Consider the following 23,715-nt stretch of genomic DNA (forward strand, 5'->3'; position numbering starts at 1 on the left):
TGGGTGGAGTTTTGGGCAGCCATGCAGCACACTAAACTCTGGTCATCTAAGTGGTGGCCAGCACTCTCTGGATTGCAATAGGGGCCTTCACACTTAACCAAGAGAGGTTCTTTGTACACCAAAGCTAACCCACGTGTCTCTCTCTTTCATCCTGCAGGAGGAGTACATCAGAATCACGGAACCTCGTGATCTAGCTGTATGTCTCATGGCCTACAGAGAGCAGAGATGACAGAGAAGAGAGTGATGGAGGCACCTGGTTGCGCAGAGGGAGGAGCAGAACCTTTTGGAAGAAGGGGTGACTGGGGCTCCAGCACACGCCGCCAAAGAGCCGCAGTGAGCCATCACTGGTCAGCGCCTAGCGAGACTCAGGGTCTATAGACGCGGCCTTTCATTCCTGCAGATTGCTGAGAACCAGTATCACTGAAGACTGCGCATATCTAGGGAACTGGTTGGTCACATCTGCCATTTACTTGAGGACTTGGCTTCACGGGGACATGGAGGGCATCCACTGCCAGCGGACATAAAAGTGACAGCGGCGCTCAATTTCTATGCCAGTGGCTTCTTTTTGGGCTCCACAGATGACCTCGTGGGATCTTACAAGCCTCCACCCACAAGTGCATCCATGAGGTCAGAGATGCCACCGTGGCGAGCAACAACTTTGTACATTTCACCCAGGACCAGGACAGACAGGATGCAAGACCGATTGGATTTGCCCAGATCTCAGGTTTCCCACAGGTGCAGGGTGTGATTAACTGCGCTCACATGGTGCGCAGATCTATGTCACACCTTGTGTCAACAAGGTCAACTGCAAGGAATTCCATTCGCTGAATGTGCAGCTGGTCTGCGACCATCAGAAATGCATCCTGCAGGTCTGCACGGTTTCCAGGGTGTGCACACAGCTCCTACATTCTCATTCAGTCACAGGTGCCTGACTTTTTCCAGGGTCCAAAGAGACTGCAGGGTTGGCTTCTTGGCAACAAGAGCTACCGCAGAGGCCATGGCTGATGAAACCTGTGCGGCAGCCTCAGACTGCAGCAGAGTGACGTTATAATGAGTCTCATGCTGCAGCTCGCAACTTGGTGGAGCAGACCATAGGGATGTTGAAATGCAGCTCCAGTCCCTGGACAAGTCTGTTGGAGCCCTGCAATACAGTCCACAGAGGGTGTCACACATCATCATCGTCTGCTGCACCTTTACAACCTGGCACTGCAATGGGGAGAGGAACTGTCTGAGGAGGAGATGCAGGAGCTGAAGGTCTCCTCCGATGAGGAGGATGTCAATGGTAATGAGTGTGAGGGGGTCCTCGAAGGCGATGGTGACAGGGATGAGACCCTCGTACTGGCTAGATGAGGCAGGCACACTCAGGAGGCCCTCATAACTGCTAGATTTATGGAGGATGATGATGATATGCAGTGAGGAGATGCCATAAAATCCTCACTTTGCATCTATGAACTTTTGACTGCAGCCTGGCTTATGGCAGCACACGTACCATCTGTGATAATTATCCTGTCATATAGATGCAGTGGGGATCTAATAGTCACTCAATTGCAGGAGGATGATGATGACATGCAGTGAGGATACTCCATAGTTCTTCAAACAGCCTCTGAGAACGTCTGACTCCTGTCTGGCCAAGAGCAGCTCGCTTGCACTCTGTGATCAGGGTTATGTCATAGGGACACAGTCATGAAACTTTTAAAGCATCTGAGCCTTTGTCTGCCTTTGGCACCTGACCCCTTCAGGAGCTGGTGCACAGCGTCACAGGTCACGGATGCTGAAGAGATGGGGGACAGCCCCACCTTAAAGGAGCTGAGAGCGCTCAGAGAGTATGAGAGAACTCTGTGGCACCTGCCCACTACATTCTAGCAGCAATGACAAGGACCACTGAGGTGCAGGCATCAGTAATGTTTTCAGGGAGTGTGAGGCCGGGCCATCACTTTGGTCTGAAGGTCACACAGAGCACAGGGAAGAGGCCCTGGACTGAGACACCTGCCTTTATCATGTGCAGAAAGGTTTCACATCTGAGTGACACGAACACTGCTCATCAGAACAAGGACCCATAGGCAGGGAGGACATTCTTGGGAGTTTACTGACAACAGTGAACAGTATTGCAAGTGATCAACACCCATTCCCAGGCTTTGTAACTACATCTAGCCAAGTGTTTATGGTACTGGGTTTGTAACCCTGAGATCAAGAGTTCAAATCTCACAATGGTAAACTATGAAACAATGTAACTTCATCTGAAACAGATGGAAATGGGTTTGTACTCAAAAGAAAGCAAACTCAATTTTGGGCTTGGCCTAAATAGCCAAGTGGTTATGGGACTGGGTTTGTAACCCCAAGATCAAGAGTTCATTTTCTTAACGATCTCGTGGAGATAATTGTGGATTCAGTTGGTTTCCTGATACTGAGGAGAGAAGGTGTGTGGTGTTGGTGTTGCTGCTCCTCCTCAGTGTTTCAACTGTTTCTGCTGCTGCCTTTGGGGTTGTTGCTTCTGCTGTGTGCTGCTGCTGGACCTGCACTCGGGGGTGTTTGCTGCTGCTGCTACCTTGCCCTGTGGTGCCAAAGGAGAGAGAGGGAGAGAAGAGAACAGTTGCTGCTGTTGTTACAGGACAGCAAGGCCAGGAGGCCAGGACTGAGTTGAAAAACAACATCCTAGATGGGTGTCTGAACTGTGTATTTTTGTTTAAGGTGGGGGCAATTAAGGACTGTGTTTTGTAGGGGGAGGCAAGAAGACTGCCAGAGGAGTTGGGGAAGGAAGAGAGGGAGGGTGTGTGTGTGTGCTGAAACCATCTTTCTGCCACCCCTCCCCCCAACCCAGCCCTTTTCCCAGTAAGGCCAGCAATAGCTGGTGAAGACATCGCCTCCCCCTGCCTGAAGAACATCAGGCCCCCACCCACCGTCCATCCACCATCGAGGACACCCACCTGGACATTTACCTCTTTCCCTCCTGTGCCTCCCTGTCTTTTACTCCTCTCCCTCCTCTCCTCTCCTGCCTAAAAGAGGGGAGGTTGTTTCTACCTCTCTCCCCCACCCCCTTTCCTAAAACAAAATGGCCAATCCTTCCCGGGGTGGGCGTGGCTCTGGCCCTAAGGCCAATTCACCATCGCCTGTGGCCGGGCCCTCGAGGGCTAATATGGAGGCGGTTTTGTCACCGGTGGCAGGGCCTCAAAAAAAGAAAACCTATGCGGGGGTGGTTGTTTCTGCGGCTCCAGCTGCTCCCGCTGCCCTGTCACCATTCCGCCTCCTCACCAGGGCCCTTGGGGTAAAGAGCTATGCTCACCCTGAAATGACAATAGAGGCCTGCGTAAAGGCTATGGCTGGGGTCGTCGGCCCCTCAGCCATTGTCGCGGCCTCGAAAATGTATGGGAAGGCCATATTCTTCTTGAGGTCCGAGCGGGCGGTGCACCTCGCCCTGCAAAAAGGACTCACACACTGTGGGTGGGACTTTTCTGGCGGTGGACCCCCTTGAGGCCACCGCCCAGAGAATTATTATTTCGAACGTCCCGCCTATTCTATCCAGTGAGCTCCTCCTCCCCCACCTTAATAAATTGGGGGAGGTCAGGTCGGGGGTTGCACCAATCCCGCTCGGCCTCAAAGACTCGGCCCTCCGCCATGTGTACTCCTTCCGGCGCCAGGTATTTGTCCGCTTGGCCCGGGAGGAGTGCCTGGAGGGGGCCTTCATTATCAATTTTGAGGGGACCGCCTATCGGGTCTTCTGGACCGTGGAGGGCGTGCGGTGCCATGCTTGTAAGGAGGCGGGGCACGTGAGGAAGAACTGCCCCGCCTCCAAGGCCACGAGCCCCACCCAAGCGGCCACGGCTGGCACCGCCCCTCCTCCCCCCGCCACCACTCCATCTCCCTCCCCGCAAGGGGAAGCGACGCCGGCAGCCACTGCCATCTCGGCTGCCGGTGAGGCGGGGGGAGAGCCCCCGCACAGTAAGAAGGCGCGGAGGAAGACCCGCAACCTGGAGGCGGCCCCTGAAACGCCCCAAAACCCCCAAACACCTGCAAGCACTGGCTCGGGGGAAAAGACATCATCCGGCCCCGGCGTCGTGTCCGCGTGTGCTCCCGGGCCCGTGGGTGCTAAGGCGCCGAGTGCTGGGCCCGGCGTCGTCCCTGCGCGTGCTCCCGGGGCCGGCGGGGAAAAGACGCGGGACCCCGAGCCGGGGAATCTAACACCCAAAACCCAGAGGGTGGAGTGTCCGGGAGGGCTGGACAAGGAGGAGGGGGCCTCGGAAATGGAAGTCTCCCTAGCCCCCAGCCTGACCCGGAAGAGACGTCACGCTTCGGAGGAGGAGGTGGGTGATGCCCAAACTGAAGAAGTTGGGTGTGTCCCTTCCCCCGATGAAGAGGTGGTGGCGTCTCCACCAAGTAAAATCTCGCCCTGTCCTCTGGGGGAACTCAAAACCCCTGCACCGACTCCCACCACTGTTAACCCCGTCAACCTGCTGCAGTCCCCTGAACAGGGCCCCTCGGGGGTCACTGAAGGCACCTCCCTTGAGGTGGTGCCTGACTCAGGAACCCTCGATACCCCCGAGGTACCTTCTGGCTCGTCGGGGGACTGTAGCTTTCAAAATTTAAAAAATGTTAACGGTTCATTGGGTGGCGGCGAAAAGGAAGGCCTTCCCGCTCCCTCCCAAAGCTTAGCAGCGGGCGTCCTAGTTTTGGGTCAGGAGCTTGTCCTGAGCTCCCCGGACGACCCGGTGCCGGGAGGAGAGCGGGCATCAGAACTGCCGCTGCCCTCTGACCCAAAACCTTTAGAGGAGACCAGAGAGGACCCCTCTGGCCTTGATCCTGGGGGTGGGATCGAGGTACAGGTGGGGCCAGCTGGCAGCTCCGAATCAGCCCCCGTACTCAATGTGGGGGAGGGGTCGGAAGCTGGAGACGACGACCTGGAGGAGGACGGGGTGTCCGTGGTGAGCGCTGGGAATTACGCTGAGTCGCTCTCAAGCGAGGCGGTGGATCCCCTGGTGCCCTCCACTGACTCCCCCCTCATCCCCCCAAGGGAACTCCGGGACTTTTTGGCGAGTCATCGCGGTCGCCGAGACAGGGTTCAGTTGGCCTTGGACCGGTGGCATTCTTTTCCGCTGGTGTTCTGGTCCACTCGCGAGGCTCTCAAGTCTCCTGAGTTGGATAGGAACGCGCGGCGGAGGGTCCAAACATTTCTCGCTGGGCTCCTGAAGGAGAGGAAGGACTAAAAAGTCCTCTTCTTCTTTTTAATGACTTAAGGTGAAGGTTTGATGTACCTTTGACAATGAAGACGACTATAGCCAGCCTCAACATCCGCGGCAGCAGGGCCGCACAGCGCAGGTTCCAGAACTTCTCGGTCCTCAGGGACGGGAAGTATGCGTTGTGCTTCCTGCAAGAAACCCATACCGTTCCGGGAGACGAAGCCACGTGGCTCCTGGAGTGGCGAGGGGGGGTCTAAATGAGTCACCTAGCCTCCAATTCTGGCGGGGTGGCTATCTTGTTGGCCCCGCATTTTCAGCCGGAGATCTTGGGGGTCAAGCAGCCGGTGCCAGGCTGGTTGTTGCACCTGACTGTGCGTCTGGGGGGGGCGGTGCTTCACTTTGTGAATGTGTACGCTCCCCTGGGCACGCAGCAGCAAGCGAGCTTCTTTGAAGAAGTGTCCACTCATCTCGGCTCCATCGACGCTGCCGAGTGCATCGTCCTCGGGGGGGATTTCAATTGCACCCTCGGGGTCCGGGACCGTCACGGTACCCCGCACTGCACGCGAGGTGTGAGTAAGTTGCGGGACCTGGTCAGGTCCTTCGACTTAGTGGACGTCTGGCGAAATCTCCATCCTGACTCCAGCGTGTTCACCATTGTGTCACCTGGAGTCGGAGCGTCCAGACTCGACCGCCTTTACGTTTCGAAGGCGTACGTGTCCTGCGTTCCGGCTGCTTCTATACAGCAGGTTCCGTGCACGGACCACCGTCTGGTGTGGGCGGAGCTCACTTCGTTCTGCGCTCGGACGGGGTCCGCGTACTGGCATTTTAATAACCTGTTGTTGGAAGACCAACGGTTTCTGGACTCGTTCCGTCGCTTCTGGGCCGGCTGGAGAAGGAAGCGGGGAGGCTTCCCCTCCTTGAGGCTATGGTGGGACGTGGGCAAGACTCACGTCCGAGTTTTCTGTCAAGAGTACGCGAAGGGGTCGACAAAGAGACGCAAATCCAGGGTCGAGGAGTTGGAGAAGGAGGTGCTCGACCTGGAGGCACGTCTCCGTCAGCCCGACGCGGACCCGGCCCTGCGGTCGGTGTACGATGAGAAGAAGGGCGCGCTGCGGGACCTGCAACTGGTCGGGTCTCGGGGCGCGTTCGTGAGGTCGCGGATCTGTTTCCTTAAGGAGATGGACCGTGGCTCTCCCTTCTTCTACTCGCTGGAAAAAAGGCACGGGGTCCGTAAGCAGCTCCTTACACTGCTGGCCGACGACGGATCCCTTGTCTCGGATCCGGAGGGCATCAGGGAAATCGCCCGAGATTACTACACTGGCCTGTTCTCTCCGGATCCGTCCAGCGAGGACGCTTGCAGACTTTTGAGGGAGGACCTGCCGCAGGTCGGCCCGGAGTGCGCCGGAAAGCTCGACTCCCCTATAAGTCTGGGGGAGCTGACCGGCGCACTCGACGGTCTTTCTAGGGGCAAAACCCCGGGACTAGACGGGCTGACCGTGGAGTTCTTCAGGGTGTTCTGGGACGTCTTGGGGAGCGACTTCGTGGGGGTCCTGGGGGAGAGCATTGCTACCGGGGAGATGCCCCTTTCGTGGCGCAGGGACGTGATTGCCCTGCTGCCGAAGGGGGATCTCCGCCTTCTGAAAAACTGGCGCCCGGTCTCCCTCCTCAGCACGGACTACCAAATCTTTGCCCGAGCCATGTCTTCTCGGCTCGGCACCGTGCTGGAGCACATGATCCACCCTGACCAGTCCTACACCGTCCCGGACCGAACCATTTATGATAACATCCATCTGGTCCGGGACATCATCCACCATTCCCAGAGGGCTGGTCTGTCGAGCGCCTTCCTGTCTCTCGATCAGGAGAAAGCGTTCGACAGGGTGGATCACGGATACTTACTCGGAACTCTGCGAGCGTTCGGGTTTGGGACGCATTTTGTCACCCGGATCCGACTTCTGTACACCGCCGCGGAGTGTCTAGTGAAAGTTAACGGGTCCCTGACGGCGCCCCTTTGCTTTGGGACAGGGGTACGTCAGGGCTGCCCCCTGTCTGGCCAGTTGTATTCTATTTGCGTGGAGCCTTTCCTGCGCCTCTTGCGGAGGAGGTTGTCGGGATTGGTTCTGCGTGGGCCGGGCATCGGGGTGGTCCTTTCGGCTTACGCCGATGACGTGCTCCTTATGTTTAGTGACCCGGCTGACCTGCGGAGGATGCGCGAGTGCCAGGAGGTCTACTCTGCCGCTTCTTCTGCCAGGATCAACTGGGAGAAATGTTCTGGACTCCTGGTCGGTCAGTGGCAAATGGATCCCCTACCCGAGGAGCTCAGGCCTTTCAGCTGGAGCAGGACCAGCCTCCTCTACCTGGGTGTCCATCTCTGCCCTGCTGAGGAATCCTGGCCGGCAAACTGGCAGGAACTGGAGACGAAAGTCACCGCTCGCCTGCAGCGCTGGACAGGACTGCTCCGAGTGCTATCTTACCGAGGTCGAGTTCTGGTCATAAACCAGCTGATCGCCACCATGTTGTGGTATCGACTGGTCACTTTGACCCCTCCCCCGGCCTTTGTCACAAGAATCCAGAGATTGTTAGTCGACTTCTTCTGGGACAAAAGATTGCACTGGGTCGCTGTCGAGGTTCTGAGTCTCCCGCTTAGGGAGGGTGGTCAGGCGCTAGTGTGCCTACGCACACAGGTGGCGACTTTCCGCCTTCAGACCCTGCAGCGATACCTCTACGTCGAGCCTCCTCCTAGATGGTGTGCCCTGATGACGTATTTCTTCCGTCAGGTGCACGGCCTGAATTATGACGTGCAGCTCCTGTTTATAGAACAGCTGGGCCTCGGTGGCTCCTTGCAGGCGTTGCCCGTCTTTTACCAGGACCTGATCAAAGTCTGGAAAGTGGTCGCCTCGCGACTCAGTTCTCCCCCGTCAGGAGTAGCGGCTATCGTCAGAGTACCGCTGCTCAGGAATCCGCCCCTCCGTCCTTTTCAGTGGTTGGCGGAGAGGAGGGCTGTGGCCGCAGGGGTGACCAGGATCGGGGACGTGCTGCGTGGCGGAGGGCTGGGCTGGATGCTCCCGCAGGAGTTGGCGCGACGCGCGTCTGTGAGTGTCCAGGTCGCAGCCGATGCCATCCAAGACCTGAGAACGGTCGTGCTCGGACCCGACGTTATTTTGGGTCTTGAGGTGGCCCAGGTGCGCGGTGGTCTTCCGTCTGAACGTTCCCCTGTTCGGACAGAATTCCACATTGGCCCCAAGCCCCGAACCCTCCCTCGGGTGCTGGTGCCCCGCAATATGAGCCGCCTCGGGGACATGCCCTCCATGCCTTTTGGCACGGCAAAGATGGGCTTTTTGTACGGACTGCTGCTGCACACCTTCCATTTTCTCGCCCTTGTCCATCGCCCGGACACACCCTGGCGTGCCTTGTTGCCGTCCGGTGGCGGAGGCACCCGATGGGAGGCCCTCTATGGAAATGTCCTCCCCCTTTCTATCGTGACCTGGGTTGAAGGGTGTTGCATGCAGCAGTCCCCTATAATAAGAGGATGCATAGGTTCACCGACTCTCAGGACATGTGCCCTTTTTGCGGTCTTGTGGAGTCCGTGGACCATGTATACATAGGGTGTTGTAGGCTGCACTCCCTTTTTAGTTACTTGAAAAACCTTTTATTGATGTTTTGTATGCACTTCCGCCCCACGCTCCTGATCTATGGGCACCCGGTGCGGAAGGGGGTCGAGAAGGAGGAGGACCTCCTCATGAACCTGCTCCTGGGCCTGGCCAAGTTGGCCATTAACAGGTCCAGGCAGCGGGCGATCGACGGGGGAATCCCGCCCGATTGTCTGTCCCTCTTCCGCGGCTACATTCACTACCGGATGTCCCTGGAGAGGGAGCACGCGGCGTCTGCTGACACTCTCGAGGCCTTCTGTGCTCTGTGGGCACCGCGGCGACTGGGGTGTTTTGTTGACCCCTTTAATCACATTTTGATTTAAAATTTGTAAGGTTCCTTTAAACTTTGTCCATGGTTTTACAGCTGACCTGAATTAGGGGCTGTGCCTGATTTATCCCAATTTTGTTGATTTGGTTTTCATTTAAAAGATTATGAAGAGTTGAAATCTCACAATGGCAAACTATGAAACAATATAACTTCATCTGAAACAGATGGAAACGTGTTTGTACTCGAAAGAGTTATATCGCTTAAACTTTCTAACCCAGCCGCTACGTCTTTTTGCTCCTCGGACATCCACAGCGTAGGAGGAGGGCAGCCTGCTGACTGTGACGCCCTGTCTGTGATGACTTTGGTGGGCGTCCTCTGGAGGGCTGAGACTTGGAGGCTCCCAGCCTGCTTTCAGGGCCTGCTGTGTGACAGGTTCACCCTCCTCAGCCTTTGGAGCTGCTAAGGTCACAGAAAAAGGAGATTTGAATGGGCTGGACATTCTGAGTCACCTGGGTGGATGGCCCCGGAGTGTGCACCTGCTGATCCTCCTCTCTATGGGTGCCCAAGGGCCCCTGGCTGACTCCTTGAGGAAAAAGGTGAGCTGGAGTGAGATGGAGCTGCCCACATCCCTCTCGTGTACACACTGTTGGAGGCCAACTATGTTGTCAGTGATGGAGTTCAGCAGTGCAGGAGCGAAGTCCTATACCAAGGTCTTCATGGAGGCCGCCATCTTACCAGTGTTTATCTTGGTGCGTTGGCATGCTGGTGCTATCACCACAGCCTGAAGGCAGACAGACTCTTTCATCGTGCCTTGCAATCTGAGGAGTGCAGCAGACATCTCTTCCTGATGTTCCCGAGCTTGCCTTTGCAGCTCCAGCAACTGACCGAGCTCAGGGGCTTGTTATTTGACTTAGGCTCAGCAATGTCCTAGCCTTTAGCAGTCCTTCGAGTGTCGGGGACCTGGGAAGTCCTTGTCTCCACCTGCTTTGGATCAGACAATGCGATGTGCTCACCAGATTGTGTTCCCAAGGCTGCTCTAAAGCTAGGTCCCACTGAGGTGTGTGTCTCTGCACTGGTGGAGGGTGTGGGTGAGTGCTGTGGTGGGACTTCAGGGAGGGTGCCTTCAGATTCCTCTTCAGAGGTTTCTGTGAGGCTTGATTGGAGGCCTTGGGTCATGGACTCTGTCGGCTGTTTGGCAGATGTGCCTGTGAAAGAAAGGGGAGATAAGTGCATGGCAGTGGTCTGTGAAACAGGACACATCACTCACAGAATGGTTGTCTGATGGATGTTGCACTCTTGGATCCTCACTTGGTAGAGCAGTGCCAACCTCACTGTCAGCACAAGACCGGTCCAGATCCTCGCCAGCCAGCTGGATGGCTCTGTTTTCAAAGTTCATGAGGATCTTGATTTCAGGCAACCCTAAACCTGTCTGTGACCTCTTTCTCTTGTTGTGTGCCAGCTTGTCTTGCATGGATAGAGATGGAGAGAGTGTAAGCAGGATGCTGGCTAGGCCAGATGATAAGTGTGCCTGGCCTGCGTGGGTGGTGAGTGGCCCCATGGATGGGGTGAGGACAGTGACAGTGAGTGTGTGAGAGTGAACGTTGATGTCCCTTGCACTGGCAGTGAGTGAGGGCCCTGTGGATGTGTGATGGGTTTGTGAGTGTGTGAGTTGAGCGTGATGAGAAGAGTGACTTACCCTGGTGGAACAGAAGAGATCATTTATCCTTTTGCTGGGTGTTGACTGCCACCATCTCCCAAGCCAGATTGCTGCCCATCCTGCAGCCAGAGCAGGGGTAGACAAGACTCCACTGTGTCCAAAAAGCTCTTGTGGGACATGCCATTGATTCTGGGGGCTGCAGTTTTTTGCCTTTCAGGGCCATGTCTTTTGTTCAGTAGTAGTGGGCTGGAAGCACCAAGAGTGTGTGCAGCTGCATTTTAAATATGGCCCCTGGCGTGATGAAGTGGTGAGATGATGGTGTGGTGGGCGAGTGAGAGCCCGCCTCCCATGGAAACGGCGTGTTTCCTGGAAATGCATAATTGATGTGGCGGATTTAGGACGATACAGCATGAAAAGCCGCCAGCGCAGCCATTGTTTTACCCACCCGCTCGCGCACTTCATGCAAATCTGGGACGATTCTGCACAATGTTTTTGGGTGATGCTGAATTCTTCAGATGTGTATGCTTGCTGGCTGATTTCTCTTTAATGGGAGGTGTGTTTCAGAGAGATTTGTCAAAGGACCGAGGGGTGTTCAGGTGAAACATTGCCGAATTAGTTTGGTCCTTGTGACCAGGACAGCCTGCCAACCACTGTGAGATCTGGTACGGCATTGGCAGTCTTCTTCCAATGCCTAGGTGCTGGGCACCTCTGAAGTGCCACCTTCATCCTCCTCACCCTTTCCTTCCACCTCTCCGTCCTTTTCTGAGGAAGAGTAGCACTCCATTACCTCCTCTTCACCCAGGTCCAATCCTCTTTGTATAATCATATTGTGGAGCACACAGCAGACACCCTATAAAGGGACACCCTTACTGGCATTTATTGGAGGGCACCACCCAACCCGTTTTTTTTCAATTTATTCTTTAATGAGATATGGGCCTTGCTGACAAGCTCTATTCTTCCTGCCAAAGTGCATAACCTCATATTTTTCCCTATTATACTCCATCCAAGTTTTTGCCCACTCACTTAACCTGTCAATATCTATAGACTTCTTGTGTCATCCTCAACACTTTGTCTTCCCATCTATTTTTGTGTCACCTGCAAAGTTGGCGATAGTACATTCACTTCCCTCATCTAAGTCATTAATATATATTGTAAATAATTGAGGCCCCAGCACTGATCCTGTGGCACTCCACTAGTTACAGGTTGCCATCCCGAAAATGCCCCTCCTACCCCAACTTTCTGTCTTCTATTAGTTAGCTAATCCTCTATCCATGCTGATATACTACCCCCAACAACATGGGTTCTTATCTTATTAAGTAGCCTTATGTGCTGTACATTATCAAACGCCTTTCAGAAATCCAAATATATTACATCTACTGGTTCCCCTTTATCTATCCTGCTTGTTACCTCCTCAAAGAACTCTAATAAATTTATTAGGCATGATTTCCTCTTCGTGAAGTCATGCTGATCCTGCTTGGTTAGATTATGTATTTCTAAATGCTCTGCTATAACATCCTTTATAATAGGCCATAACATTTTCTCAATGACTGATAACCTGTGAAAAGTGTCCTGCAGTCAGCATCACAGTGAAGCAATAATAAAAACAAAAGAGATAAAAGCAAAAAACTGTGGATGCTGGAAATCCAAAACAAAAACAGAATTACCTGGAAAAGCTCAGCAGGTGAAGCAGATTTAGGACGATACAGCATGAAAAGCCGCCAGCGCAGCCATTGTTTTACCCACCCGCTCGCGCACTTCATGCAAATCTGGGACGATTCTGCACAATGTTTTTGGGTGATGCTGAATTCTTCAGATGTGTATGCTTGCTGGCTGATTTCTCTTTAATGGGAGGTGTGTTTCAGAGAGATTTGTCAAAGGACCGAGGTGAAGCAGTCTGGGAAGAGTGACCCGCAGTCAGCATTGTGGTTAAGCAGTCTGGGAAGAGTGTCCTGCAGTCAGCATGGCAGCGAAGCACTCTGGGAAGGGTGTCCTGCTGTCCGCATCGCGGTGAAGCAGTCTGGGAAGAGTGTCTTGCAGTCAGCACCACGGTGAAGCAGTCTGGAAAGAGTGTCCTGCAGTCAGCATCGTGGTGAAGCAGTCTGGAAAGAATGCCCTGCAGTCAACATCGTGGTGAAGCAGTTTGGGAAGGGTGTCCTCCAGTCAGCACCACAGTGAAGCAGTCTGGAAAGAGTGTCCTGCAGTCAGCATCGTGGTGAAGCAGCCTGGGAAGAGTGTCCTGCCATCAGCATCGCGGTGAAGCAGTCTGGGAAGAGTATCTGGCAGTCAGCATCACATTGAAGCAGTCTGGGAAGAGTGTCCTGTAATCAGCATCGCGGTGAAGCAGTCTGGGAAGAGTGTCCTGCAGTCAGAGTCACGGTGAAGCAGTCTAGAAAGAATGTCCTGCAGTCAGCATCGCGGTGAAGAAGTCTGGAAAGAATGCCCTGCAGTCAGCATCGCGGTGAAGCAGTCTGGAAAGAATGCCCTGCAGTCAACATCATGGTGAAGCAGTTTGGGAAGGGTGTCCTCCAGTCAGCATGGCGGTGAAGCAGTCTGGGAAGAGTGTCCTGCAGTCATCATCATGGTGAAGCAGTCTGGGAAGAGTGTCCCGCAGTCAGCATCGTGGTGGAGCAGCCTGGGAAGAGTGTCTTGCAGTCAGCATGGCGGTGAAGCAGTCTGGCAAGATTGTCCTGCAGTCAGCATCATGGTGAAGCAGTCTGGGAAAAGTGTCCTGTAGTCAGTTATTGTTGAAAATAACAAGGGTGACATCACAAGACAGTGCGAGAGACCAGAACCAGCGCGAGTGCGGGGAAGCTTCAAAAAGTGATGTCAGCTCAAAGGTGAGAGCTGATTGGTGAGTAGACGGTAAGTGTTTTTCTTCAGGTTTTTCTCCAGTTTTTCTCCAGCTTAAAATAGATTAAGCTAAGGAAAGGTAAGGGTTCAAGTTTTTATTTAAAGTAGATAAATAATTTAACTTTTTTTTACTGCAAAGTGAGGGTTTTTCTGGCTAGAGGCATGGCAGGATAGCTCAGTCTCGTGTTATGTACCGCCTGCAACATGTAGGAAGTCCTAAATGCTCTTTGTGCTCTGACCGACCACATGTGTAAGAAGTGCCACCACTGCGGCTACCTGAGCTCCGAGTTTTTCTTCTGATCCAAGGTCCTTTCTTGCTTTTGTATTTATTCCATCTCATACAAACAAAGCTAACCCAACACCCTTTCCTTCCTGCCTGTTCTTTCGAAAAGTCACATACCCCTGAATATTTAGTTCCAGCTTTTCTCTCCTTGTAATCACGTCTCCGTAATGGATATAAGATCATACCCGTTAACCTCTATTTGTGCCTGCCATTAACCCATTAACCTCTATCTGTATCCCCCCACCCCCAGTAACCACCCATGGAGGAGAGCATGGGACTCCCTCAGGATGAAGGGATCATGAGAGCTGCCGGGAACCTTCAAGATTCACTTCCTGTGGTCACAAGAGCAGATAGCCTTTTCTGTTCAGGAATCTGGCTGGCTGGTCTATTGGTGTGTTGATGGCTATGTGGGTACAACCGATGACTCTAGGACCTGAAGGAATCTCTCAGTTCCAGCAATGGCAGGTCTGTGCTACTGGTTGAGCAGCTGAGTATTATTCTCCACTTCTTATGTTTGTTGACCAGTGTATTCATTGGCCCTTATGGCTCTGCAGTGTGCTCACAGCAGCTGCACCCTGAGATGTCCCAGACACTGCATTTTCCCCGAGTCCTCCGATTGAACATTTCTCACTGCTTCCTTGAAGCCTATAATGAACTGATCAATGAGCTCAATAATCGCTTAATTGAAGGGTGCAGGTTTCTGCCCCCTTCTCCACCTTCCCTTTGAAAACTGTGTTGCGTTCTGGAGGGATTGGTGTCCAGTGGCACCTTCCTGACAGGCAATTTTCAATGTGCACCCACCGGCAATTGAAAACTCAGCTCCAGAAGTCACAAGTCAGTCACCCCTGTTCTTTCCCCCATAACCATAGACCACCCCACCCCAGCATAACCTTCGACCTCCCCACTGTAAACTTCCAGCCTGAATCCTTGTCATTCCAGGATGTCTAGGTGAATATGCACATTCCCTACTTCCTGAAAATCCCACCCCCATCCACATGGACCTCCCTGACCTCCTCCTTCCCAACCTGCATGTCCGTGTTTACCTCTGTGTCCCCACCAACCACCCTCGCTGCCCCTTCTACCGACGCTGTCACACGCTCACCCTCCCACACTTAACTGCTCCCTCTGCCCCCGTTACTCTAACTATTCCCTCCTGCCACACCCACCCTGAGTTCACTCCCCAGGGGGAAGTCATTGACTCCACAGGCCCCTCCCTTGCACGTTAACCTGGACATTCCACTCCCCAACGCCTTCCACCCCCATACACCTTCCTCACCCCACACTCCTTCCTCCCCCTGTATTCCCTCATTGCCCCAGAAACCTTTTCCCCCCAAACTCCCTGCCTGACACCTTACATCCACCTCACATCTACCTCCCTACTTGCACCATTCTGCCCCGTTACACCTTCCCCTTATCCAGACTCCCTCCTCCCCCTGTACTCCTCCTCCCTCCAACGCCCTCCTTTCCCCTCCCAACCTCACCCCCCAATGCCTTTGCCACCCACCCCAGCCTCACTCCTGATACCTTTGCCTACCCACCTCCCAACCTCACCCCCCAACACCTTCCCCCCTCCACCTCACCCTCCTAACACCTTCACCCTCCCCTCCCAACCTCAACACCTTCGACCCCGCCCCCCCCCCCCCCCCCCAATCTCACCCATCCTGGTATACCTTTTTTTTCCACTCATGCCTAGAGCTTCCTCACCCCGCACCCCACTTTGCTGATAATCCGTATCAGCCCATGGTGACGTCCGTGAAGTTCTGAAGCCTCAGAAAGGTCGAAGCTGCTGTGTGGAGACCTCCCACCTTCAGAGAGCTGCTTCACAGCGGAGCCATGTAAATCAGAATCCACCCAGCATGGGATGCATGTGTTTCTCCAGGGTCCGGTAGCTGTACACCTCCAGCATTTTCTTCTCCTCAGATGTCCGTGATCTGAGCAAGGCCCTAAACTTAAGTCCTGACTCCTGCACTCATGCTTGTCCAGACATGTTCTGGGCCAGCCTGTTTTTCACGCCGGCATAAAGGTAAATCTGGCGTGGGGGCTGGATGATTCTGGTCGGGTCTTACTTTGCATCCATTAGTGGGATGGAAATTGGTTTCACGCCGGCCTCCAGTGGGATTTGCGATCTGCCATGGCAGACACCATTGGATAATCCTGCTGTGATTTCACACTGGCATGAAACCAATTTCTGCCCCTCCAGCCAAACTGCCCCCATCCCCACCCTCCGTAATGCCCACCGCCAACGGGAGCGGAAAATTCCGGGGTATGTCTCTCCCTCACTCTGTCTGCTCCCTGATTTCTCTCTCTCTCTCTCTCTCTCTACCTCTCTCTGCCTTTGTCTGTCTGTCTGTCTCTCTTCTGTTGGGATTGTACTTAAATTCCTGCCGGAATGAATTGTTACCATCAGTGCATTAACCGTTGCATCATTCTCGAGGGCTTTGTCTAGAATGACTCTTTATCAGGTTCACTAAGTCATCAAAACATTTTGAATCTGGGGCACTGGGTGCCGTCAAACTTTGAATCAATCCATTGGTCTTACTCCCACGCGTGGATAAGAGGATTGCTCCCCTCTTCTCCACCCCTGCAATGTTGTTTGCTTGGAAAAAGATTGTGAGGCATTCAACATAATGAGACCAATTATCTATGGCTGGATCGAAAGGATCAATTCTTCCACAACAGTAATTGGTGAATATACCTTCAAATATTTGAATTCTGGGAACATAAATTAAATTTGGAAGAAACAGATGGCAAATTGAAAACTTACACGAGAGAAGACATCAAAGCCAAGGGCATAAATAGAGTTATTGTACAGTCTGGAAGTCAATCAGCAAAGCTACCAGTGTTGGTATTGAGAAGCAGAGGACTAAGCCTACTAGGACAAAACTGCCTGAGGGAATCAACCTTGATTTGTCACAGAGATTCCAAAATGAAGCTGAAAATGTTCCTGATTTGGAAAAGGAGTGTGTAAAGACCCAACAACCTAAAGAAATGCAGGATGTTCCAGTCCCTCAAGAACTTGATTATTGAACTTCTTTAGATTCATCGCTGTTATGTACTAGACAAATCAGAGGCTGGACAAGTCGAGAACCAGTCTTATCCAAAATATGAGAACAAGTTCTTCATGGTTGGTCACAAGTGCAGGAATCCGATAAAATGAAACTGTATTTTCACAGAAGATATGAAATAACCAGCCAGGGTAGTATCTTATTGTGGGGACCACCAGTGATAGTTCCTCCAAAAGGACAAAAGCCATTGTTAGCTGAACTACATAGTGCACATCCAGGAATTTCCCGAATGATGACCATAGCTCGCAGCTATCTATGATGGCCTGGGATGGATGGAGAAATAGAGAGCTTAGTGTGCAGTGCTAAATTAACAAGTACAAAAGTTACCTCCAGCAGCTCCGTTACACCTGTGGAAGTGGCCAGGAAGGTCATGGGTGTGATTACATATTGACTATATGGGACCTTTTATGGAAACAATAATGTTTCTGCTTATTGTTGATGAAAAAATAAAGCTGTTATTTAATTTTGATTTGCTTTTGGAAATCTCACCCCGCCCTTCGATCAAGTTTCCAAAAAAGTGCAAAGGGCGCTTGGCCTTTTCACCGGTTGGACGGACAGCAAAAAATTTAAATTAATTACCTTTTTAATGGCCCTAATAAACCTTTTAAGTGTCGGTGGGTGCTCCGCCGACTCCTGCATGTGCCCGCCAACCGAAATATCACGCAAGTGTGTGATGATGTCGGGACGCATGCCTGATGTCATTGCGCATCATTTTATGCTCGGCTGGGTCAGGCGCGCACCCGCCCACCAAGCCAAAAATTTTATCCAGTAAAAATGTTTGATTTTTTTAAACTTCCATTGATTAAAAGGTTGTCTCTTTCATTATTCCATGTTTCCGCTGCTAAGTCATTCCTTTTTATTTGTCTGATAGTGGCGGCTGCTTCCCGCTTCTCAGCAGAGCCTTACATTTTCACACCATTTTTGGCTGGGGCGCCCAGCCCAACATGGAGGACGGTTTGCACTTCCAAATCCCTTACTGCACTTTGCATAGCCAGTGCTGTCTCTAGTACTTGCTTAAATCAAAATTTGTTTCAGACAGTAGGTCTCTTCTGGATTGTGTCTTTATTTACACCGCACACCAAGCAATCTCTAAGCATATAATTTGTAGATGTACCAAACTTGCAATGTTCTGATAACTGTTTCAGACTTTCCACACAGCAAACAACTGTCTCCCCTGGGGCTCTATTTCTTGAGTTAAATTTGAACCATTGCATCGTTACCGAGGGCTTTGGCTGATAATGACTCTTTTTGAGGTTTACTAAGTTATCAAAACTTTTCAAATCTGGGGCCCTTGGTGCCATCAAACTTTGAATCAATCCATAGGTCTTACTCCCATGCGTGGATAAGAGGTTTGCTCGCCTCTTCTCCCCTTCAATGTAATTCGCTTGGAAAAAGCGTGAGGCGTTCAACATAATGAGACCAATCGTGCGAGGCTGGATCAAAAGGATCAATTCTTCCAAACTGTGGCATGCTTTGATTGGACTGCTTCAACGATTAGAATGGAAATTCTACTTACAATTACCATGTGAGATATGGCCTGATCTCGTTTCTCTTGATTTTCTTTGTTAACTTGTTCTATTCTCGTCCTTCCTAGCTTTTTCTTGGTTTTTACTCATTGCAAGTTTGTTCGACCTGAGTCACTAATTTGGATGGACTTATGGTTCCGGATTGCAAGCTTGTTTTGGGTTGGCTGAGTTGGTACCATAGACAGAGTAGGTCAGCAGACAGTTCTTAGGTAGAACACATTCTATTTATTTACAAAGGAACTCCACAGCTACACTTATGTGCTCTCAAATCAAACCCTGTCTCCACATTACAGACTCTAACTCTGACTACTGAGGTAGCCCGCACTACTCTACTATTGGATACTAAGATCATGTGATCTTCCATTATAACATTCTTCTTAACGGTATGTTAACACACCAGATTACCACATAAGTAGACACATCTTACTTGTTCATGCTGACCATGCTGTCCCTCAAGTTGTATCTATTCAACTCTGATATTGTATGTTTGTCTTATGCCTTCTCAATAACTTCGAGAATCATTTCCTCCCCTAACCAGATGATTCCAAATACAAAGTAGATTCACAAGTTTCCTGACGTAACTGGGGAGGGTTTTATGTAACTAATGGCCTGGATCAGGTGAAGTTTAGATGAACAGGTTGGTGGCAAAATTGGACATGGACAGGGATGCTAAAAAAGGGCAATCCCATTGGCTGCCCATTTTGGACCTGCCCAATATTCACATCCATCAACTTCAATACAACCAAATTCTGGATGTGCCCTATAATGGGTGCCAACTTCGTTTTCGCCCACTTCGTCCATATCCAATTTCACCCACCTCTCCCCCACCCAGTCTATTTGATAGCCCATTCTACAGTGATTGCAGAGAGTTACAACAAAATAACTGGTAATAGTCAAGCTGATTTCTACAGATTATCACAGCAGTGCGTCCTGGCTAATGAGCTGCCATAGGCAGCATTTTCTGGGCTTCAGCCCATTTGACTGGCAGGTACAAACTGGGCATAATCTACCTCCCAGGACAATGTGCCATTATTATAAGCAGGTCTTTTGTAAAGGTTAGCTGCCAAGGTCTGTGGCTGTCCTCATTTCCATAGCTGACAGCAGTTGATAATTAGATGCATTTGGCTTCAATGCCACTGAGCATTAAGACAAATTGCAAATGTTTCCAATATTAAAATCACCTAACACTGGAAGCAGATTTTAAGCCTCTGCAGCTGTTCTTTGAGATTTCCGGCTGTGTTTGTATGAATTATTTGAACTTCTTCACATCCTTCAAAATTACTTCATTGGCTGTGAAGTTCTTTATGACAATCCTCAGATCATAGGAACCATTGTAAGCTGATTAATCGAGAGTCTGCCTCCTCCAGATGTTTGGAACGTGGGCATTGAGGTCAATCTCTGCTAGACATGAGCTGAGAGTCTGTGTGAAACTTGTCAGTTATGTATCAGCCAGCTGAACAGTGACCACGGATTACGTCTTAACTTCACCCCAACACAGTGAATGGGAAACTCGCAATGAGATTCCAAGATGATCTTTCTGGAGGGTGGCATGTTTCGCAGGAGGGGAGTGCGGGGCAGGGGTGTGGCAACAATAAGGAGGGTCAGTTTAGATGGTGGAGACAGCAGGTTCAATGTACCAAATGGTTTTCTGCCCATTCCCATTGTTTGCATGTCTTTGTAGGCTTCAGATAATGATGGATTCAATGTTAACTGAGAAATTTCCCTATGCCAAACCTCTGCTTACGCCCGTTGACAAAATAATATGGGATCTGCTGAGGTTATGTTTAATTGACCTGACTGAAGCAGAGACTGCACTGTACAGAGACTCTGTAAACAACCTGGGAACAGTCAATGCTGATACAGGATAAGCATTGGACCAGCTCTCCTTCATGTGCATCTGCACAGCACCTTTCAAGGTTTTTTTCTACCTCAGAGGCCTACAAGCTGTTACTGCAATGGGTACAGGAGTTCATAGAAGAAAATATAAAGGCAAATTATGCTACAGAAAATGAACTAAACTACATTTTTAGTTAAATATAATGTACTTTTACAAAGAAAAGGGCTATTAATTGTGTGTTCCAAGCTGAAAGAAATTCAAAATGCATGAAGCAGCCTCTCTGTGTACTGATCTAATGGAGCCCAGTGAAGTGAATCTTTCATTAACCGAATTAAAAGCTGCCTTGATGCCAGGTGTAATAAACTTGATGTACTGGACAGGTTTCTTACTTGGAACAGATAACTTTATTACAGAGCTCTTGTAGTAGTTACATACTTGAGCCAGGTCCATGGCTAGGAAGTTCTGCCCTTAAGATTATCCGTGTTTAGGGCTCATTCGTCAGTACAATCACATGACAGTAGGAAAGGTTATACCTACAATCACTACATTTCCTCCACCTTTAGTTATTTTTCACATTTCTTATTTACAAAGAATATCTTAATCCACAACTTGTACATATATCCACAGGTCATGCAAGTAAAGATTAAGGCCAGGATTTTCCGGTGCCCCAGCCAGAAGTCCATTGACTTGTGGCGGGACCGGAAGATCTCGGCAGTGGGCGGGTGCAGAAAATCTTGCCCTATGTTTCTGAGGCGGTTTTCTAATTCGGTTAGAGCAATGTAGCTCTATGACTTGAAATTCTCCCACTGGATTGTAATGATCAGGTTTTGCAGCATCAGGGACATCCTTAGACAATGGCAGTTCAGGATTAGGTCATTCAGCAGAGACATCAGGTATGTCTATTCTAGATCGATCTGTCACCTCAGGGATTAAAGGTTCGACATCAATTACGGGAGGAATAGCTGGTTGTTAGAACGTCTCTCTACTTCTTAAATGATCCACATGTTTTTGAACGATCTGGTCTTCCACTTCCACTTGGAATGACAATGATCCAGTTTCAGAGGCAATTATACCAGGAACCAAACTAGGTCCATTTCCAAAATTTTGCATAAAATCTGTACCTCCCACAGTAAATCATCGAGTTTTGCTGTGCATATCATGATTCAGTTTCTGACTACTCTGGTTCTTCTCTATCTTCCCCTTATATTTGGAAACACTAAACTTAACCTTGTAGAAAGGCAGCATTTCATCAGTAATTCAGACAGGGTTGGACTCATACTTGTGAAGTCCTACAATAGTTGAGAAGAAAATGCAAAATTTGAGTTTCTAAAGTACTGATTAAAGGATAACTTCTTCATTCATGATTTGAAAGTTTGCACTGCTCTTTCAGCTAACCCATTTGATGAGGAATGATTGGTGCTGTTTTAAAATCCCTGATTCCATTTAACCTCATGAATCTCTGAAATTCTGCATTAGTGGAGGCAGTACCATTGTCCGAAACAATGACTTCTGGTAGGCCATGTACACTAAAACATTAGCACAGCTTTTCAATAGCCACGCACAATCTAACTTCATACACAATCATCCAATTGGATGCCCATCGATGATCAATAAAAACATGGTACCTAAAAATGGACCTACATAGTCCATATGTAATCCAGCCCAGGGTTGACCAGGCCATTCCCACAGATGCAGTGAGCTGAAACGAGCAACTTCTGTTGTTGCTGACAGTGCTTGACTATTCTTTCTAAGTCACTGTCCATGCCTGGCCACCAGACATCGCTTTGTGCATGCATCTTCATTTTCAAAATGCCTGAATGTGTACAATGAAGCTTCATTAAGAGTGGTTCTCTTCCTCATGAAGGGACGACGACTTTTGATCCCTACAAGAAGACTCCATATTAACAACTTAACTCCATTTTATGGGCATAGAATGGTCTCATCTCTTCAAACACTGGTGATTTTGATCATCCTTGCAATACCTGGTCTCAGATTTTGGGAAAATTGGATCTTGGTGTGTCTAATTCCTTATTTGGTTCGCACACACAGGTGAAGGGCCCAAGAAATTCAACACAAGTACAACATCTTGTAGCACTGGAGCATGTACAATACCATCTGTTAAGAGAAGATGACTGAGGGTGTCTGCATTTGCAATATGCACACCTGGACGGTGCATAAAGGTATACTCATATCAGCAATAAAATCAAAAATAAAATAAAATTCTGGCTGAGACTATCGGCAGAATGGCTTTATCTTCACTAAATAAACCCATTAGTGGCTTATGATCTGACACTATGGTGAAATGTCAACCATGCAGATATTGATGGAATTTCTTGACTCTAAATATCACTGATAAGCCTTCTTTTTCAAGTTGTGAATAACCCTTCTCGGCTACAGAGAGTGTTGTGAAGACGCAGCTGATTGGCCGTTCTGATCTGATTTCTGTCTTTTCTTCTTCTGCCTGCCACAGAGTTTTGTCTCGTCCTTCATTTTGATTTTGCTGTCAGCAAAATTTCTCTCTGGTGAAACCTTAACTAGATTCAGTTGAGTAGTTGAGTTACCCAGGGCTTCATTACTCACTTGCATCTTGGAAAGTGCCACGACTTTTCCTTCTAATGCCTCTTTTGTTTCAATCAGCTGATTCTTCAGCTCTTCTGTCTCTTTCTTGTATCTTTTGGCTTCCTCCTGGAATACTGAGCATTGTTGAGTTTTTTCTGCCAACTCTTTCTTCAGTTTGTTCAGAGTGGCACCATATTCGTTTTGCTCTTTTTCATGATTTTCCTGTGGAACCATCTGACCTGAGGGATCCTTGCATCCTGAAGGTCTTTTGATTCTCCTAACTTAATCCAAAATACACTGTCATACTCTGTTATCAACTCAGGAACTCTTCCTGTTCTCACTTGGAATATTTTGGACCAGTTGAGTTTAAGTTTTTGTAACCAATCGTGGCCCAGAAGACTAGGTCTTTCACCTGTTACAATGACCACTGGACTGTCTGTTGCCTATGAGACACAGGTACTGTGGTGATGCCTTTTACCTGCATGGACTTTCCAGTGTATGTATTCGGCTGAGCTGTGGTTTGCTCCAGATTTAGTGGCTGAGTATGTTTATTTAGGTATCTAAATAAGTGCTCTCCCACCCCTGCGGTCGAAGCTCCCATGCCTACCTCCATGACTGAGGCTTCCCATTCACTTTAAGAGTGACAGTGATTGGTTCAGTTTTTACTGCTTTGACATTGTATAGGGAATAGATATCAGCATCAGCAGCTTCTGGTTCAGTTATGTTGTCACTTTGATCATCTTGGTCTTCTGTCTGATTGGCTGTCTCGATTCCGTTCTGCATTGCTTTATTACATGCCCTTTTTTGTGGCTGTAGTGGCATTCTGCCTCTAAATTTGCAGGTTTCCAGTAT

Source organism: Carcharodon carcharias, chromosome 19 (genome assembly GCF_017639515.1).
Source record: "Carcharodon carcharias isolate sCarCar2 chromosome 19, sCarCar2.pri, whole genome shotgun sequence".
Taxonomy (NCBI): domain Eukaryota; kingdom Metazoa; phylum Chordata; class Chondrichthyes; order Lamniformes; family Lamnidae; genus Carcharodon; species Carcharodon carcharias.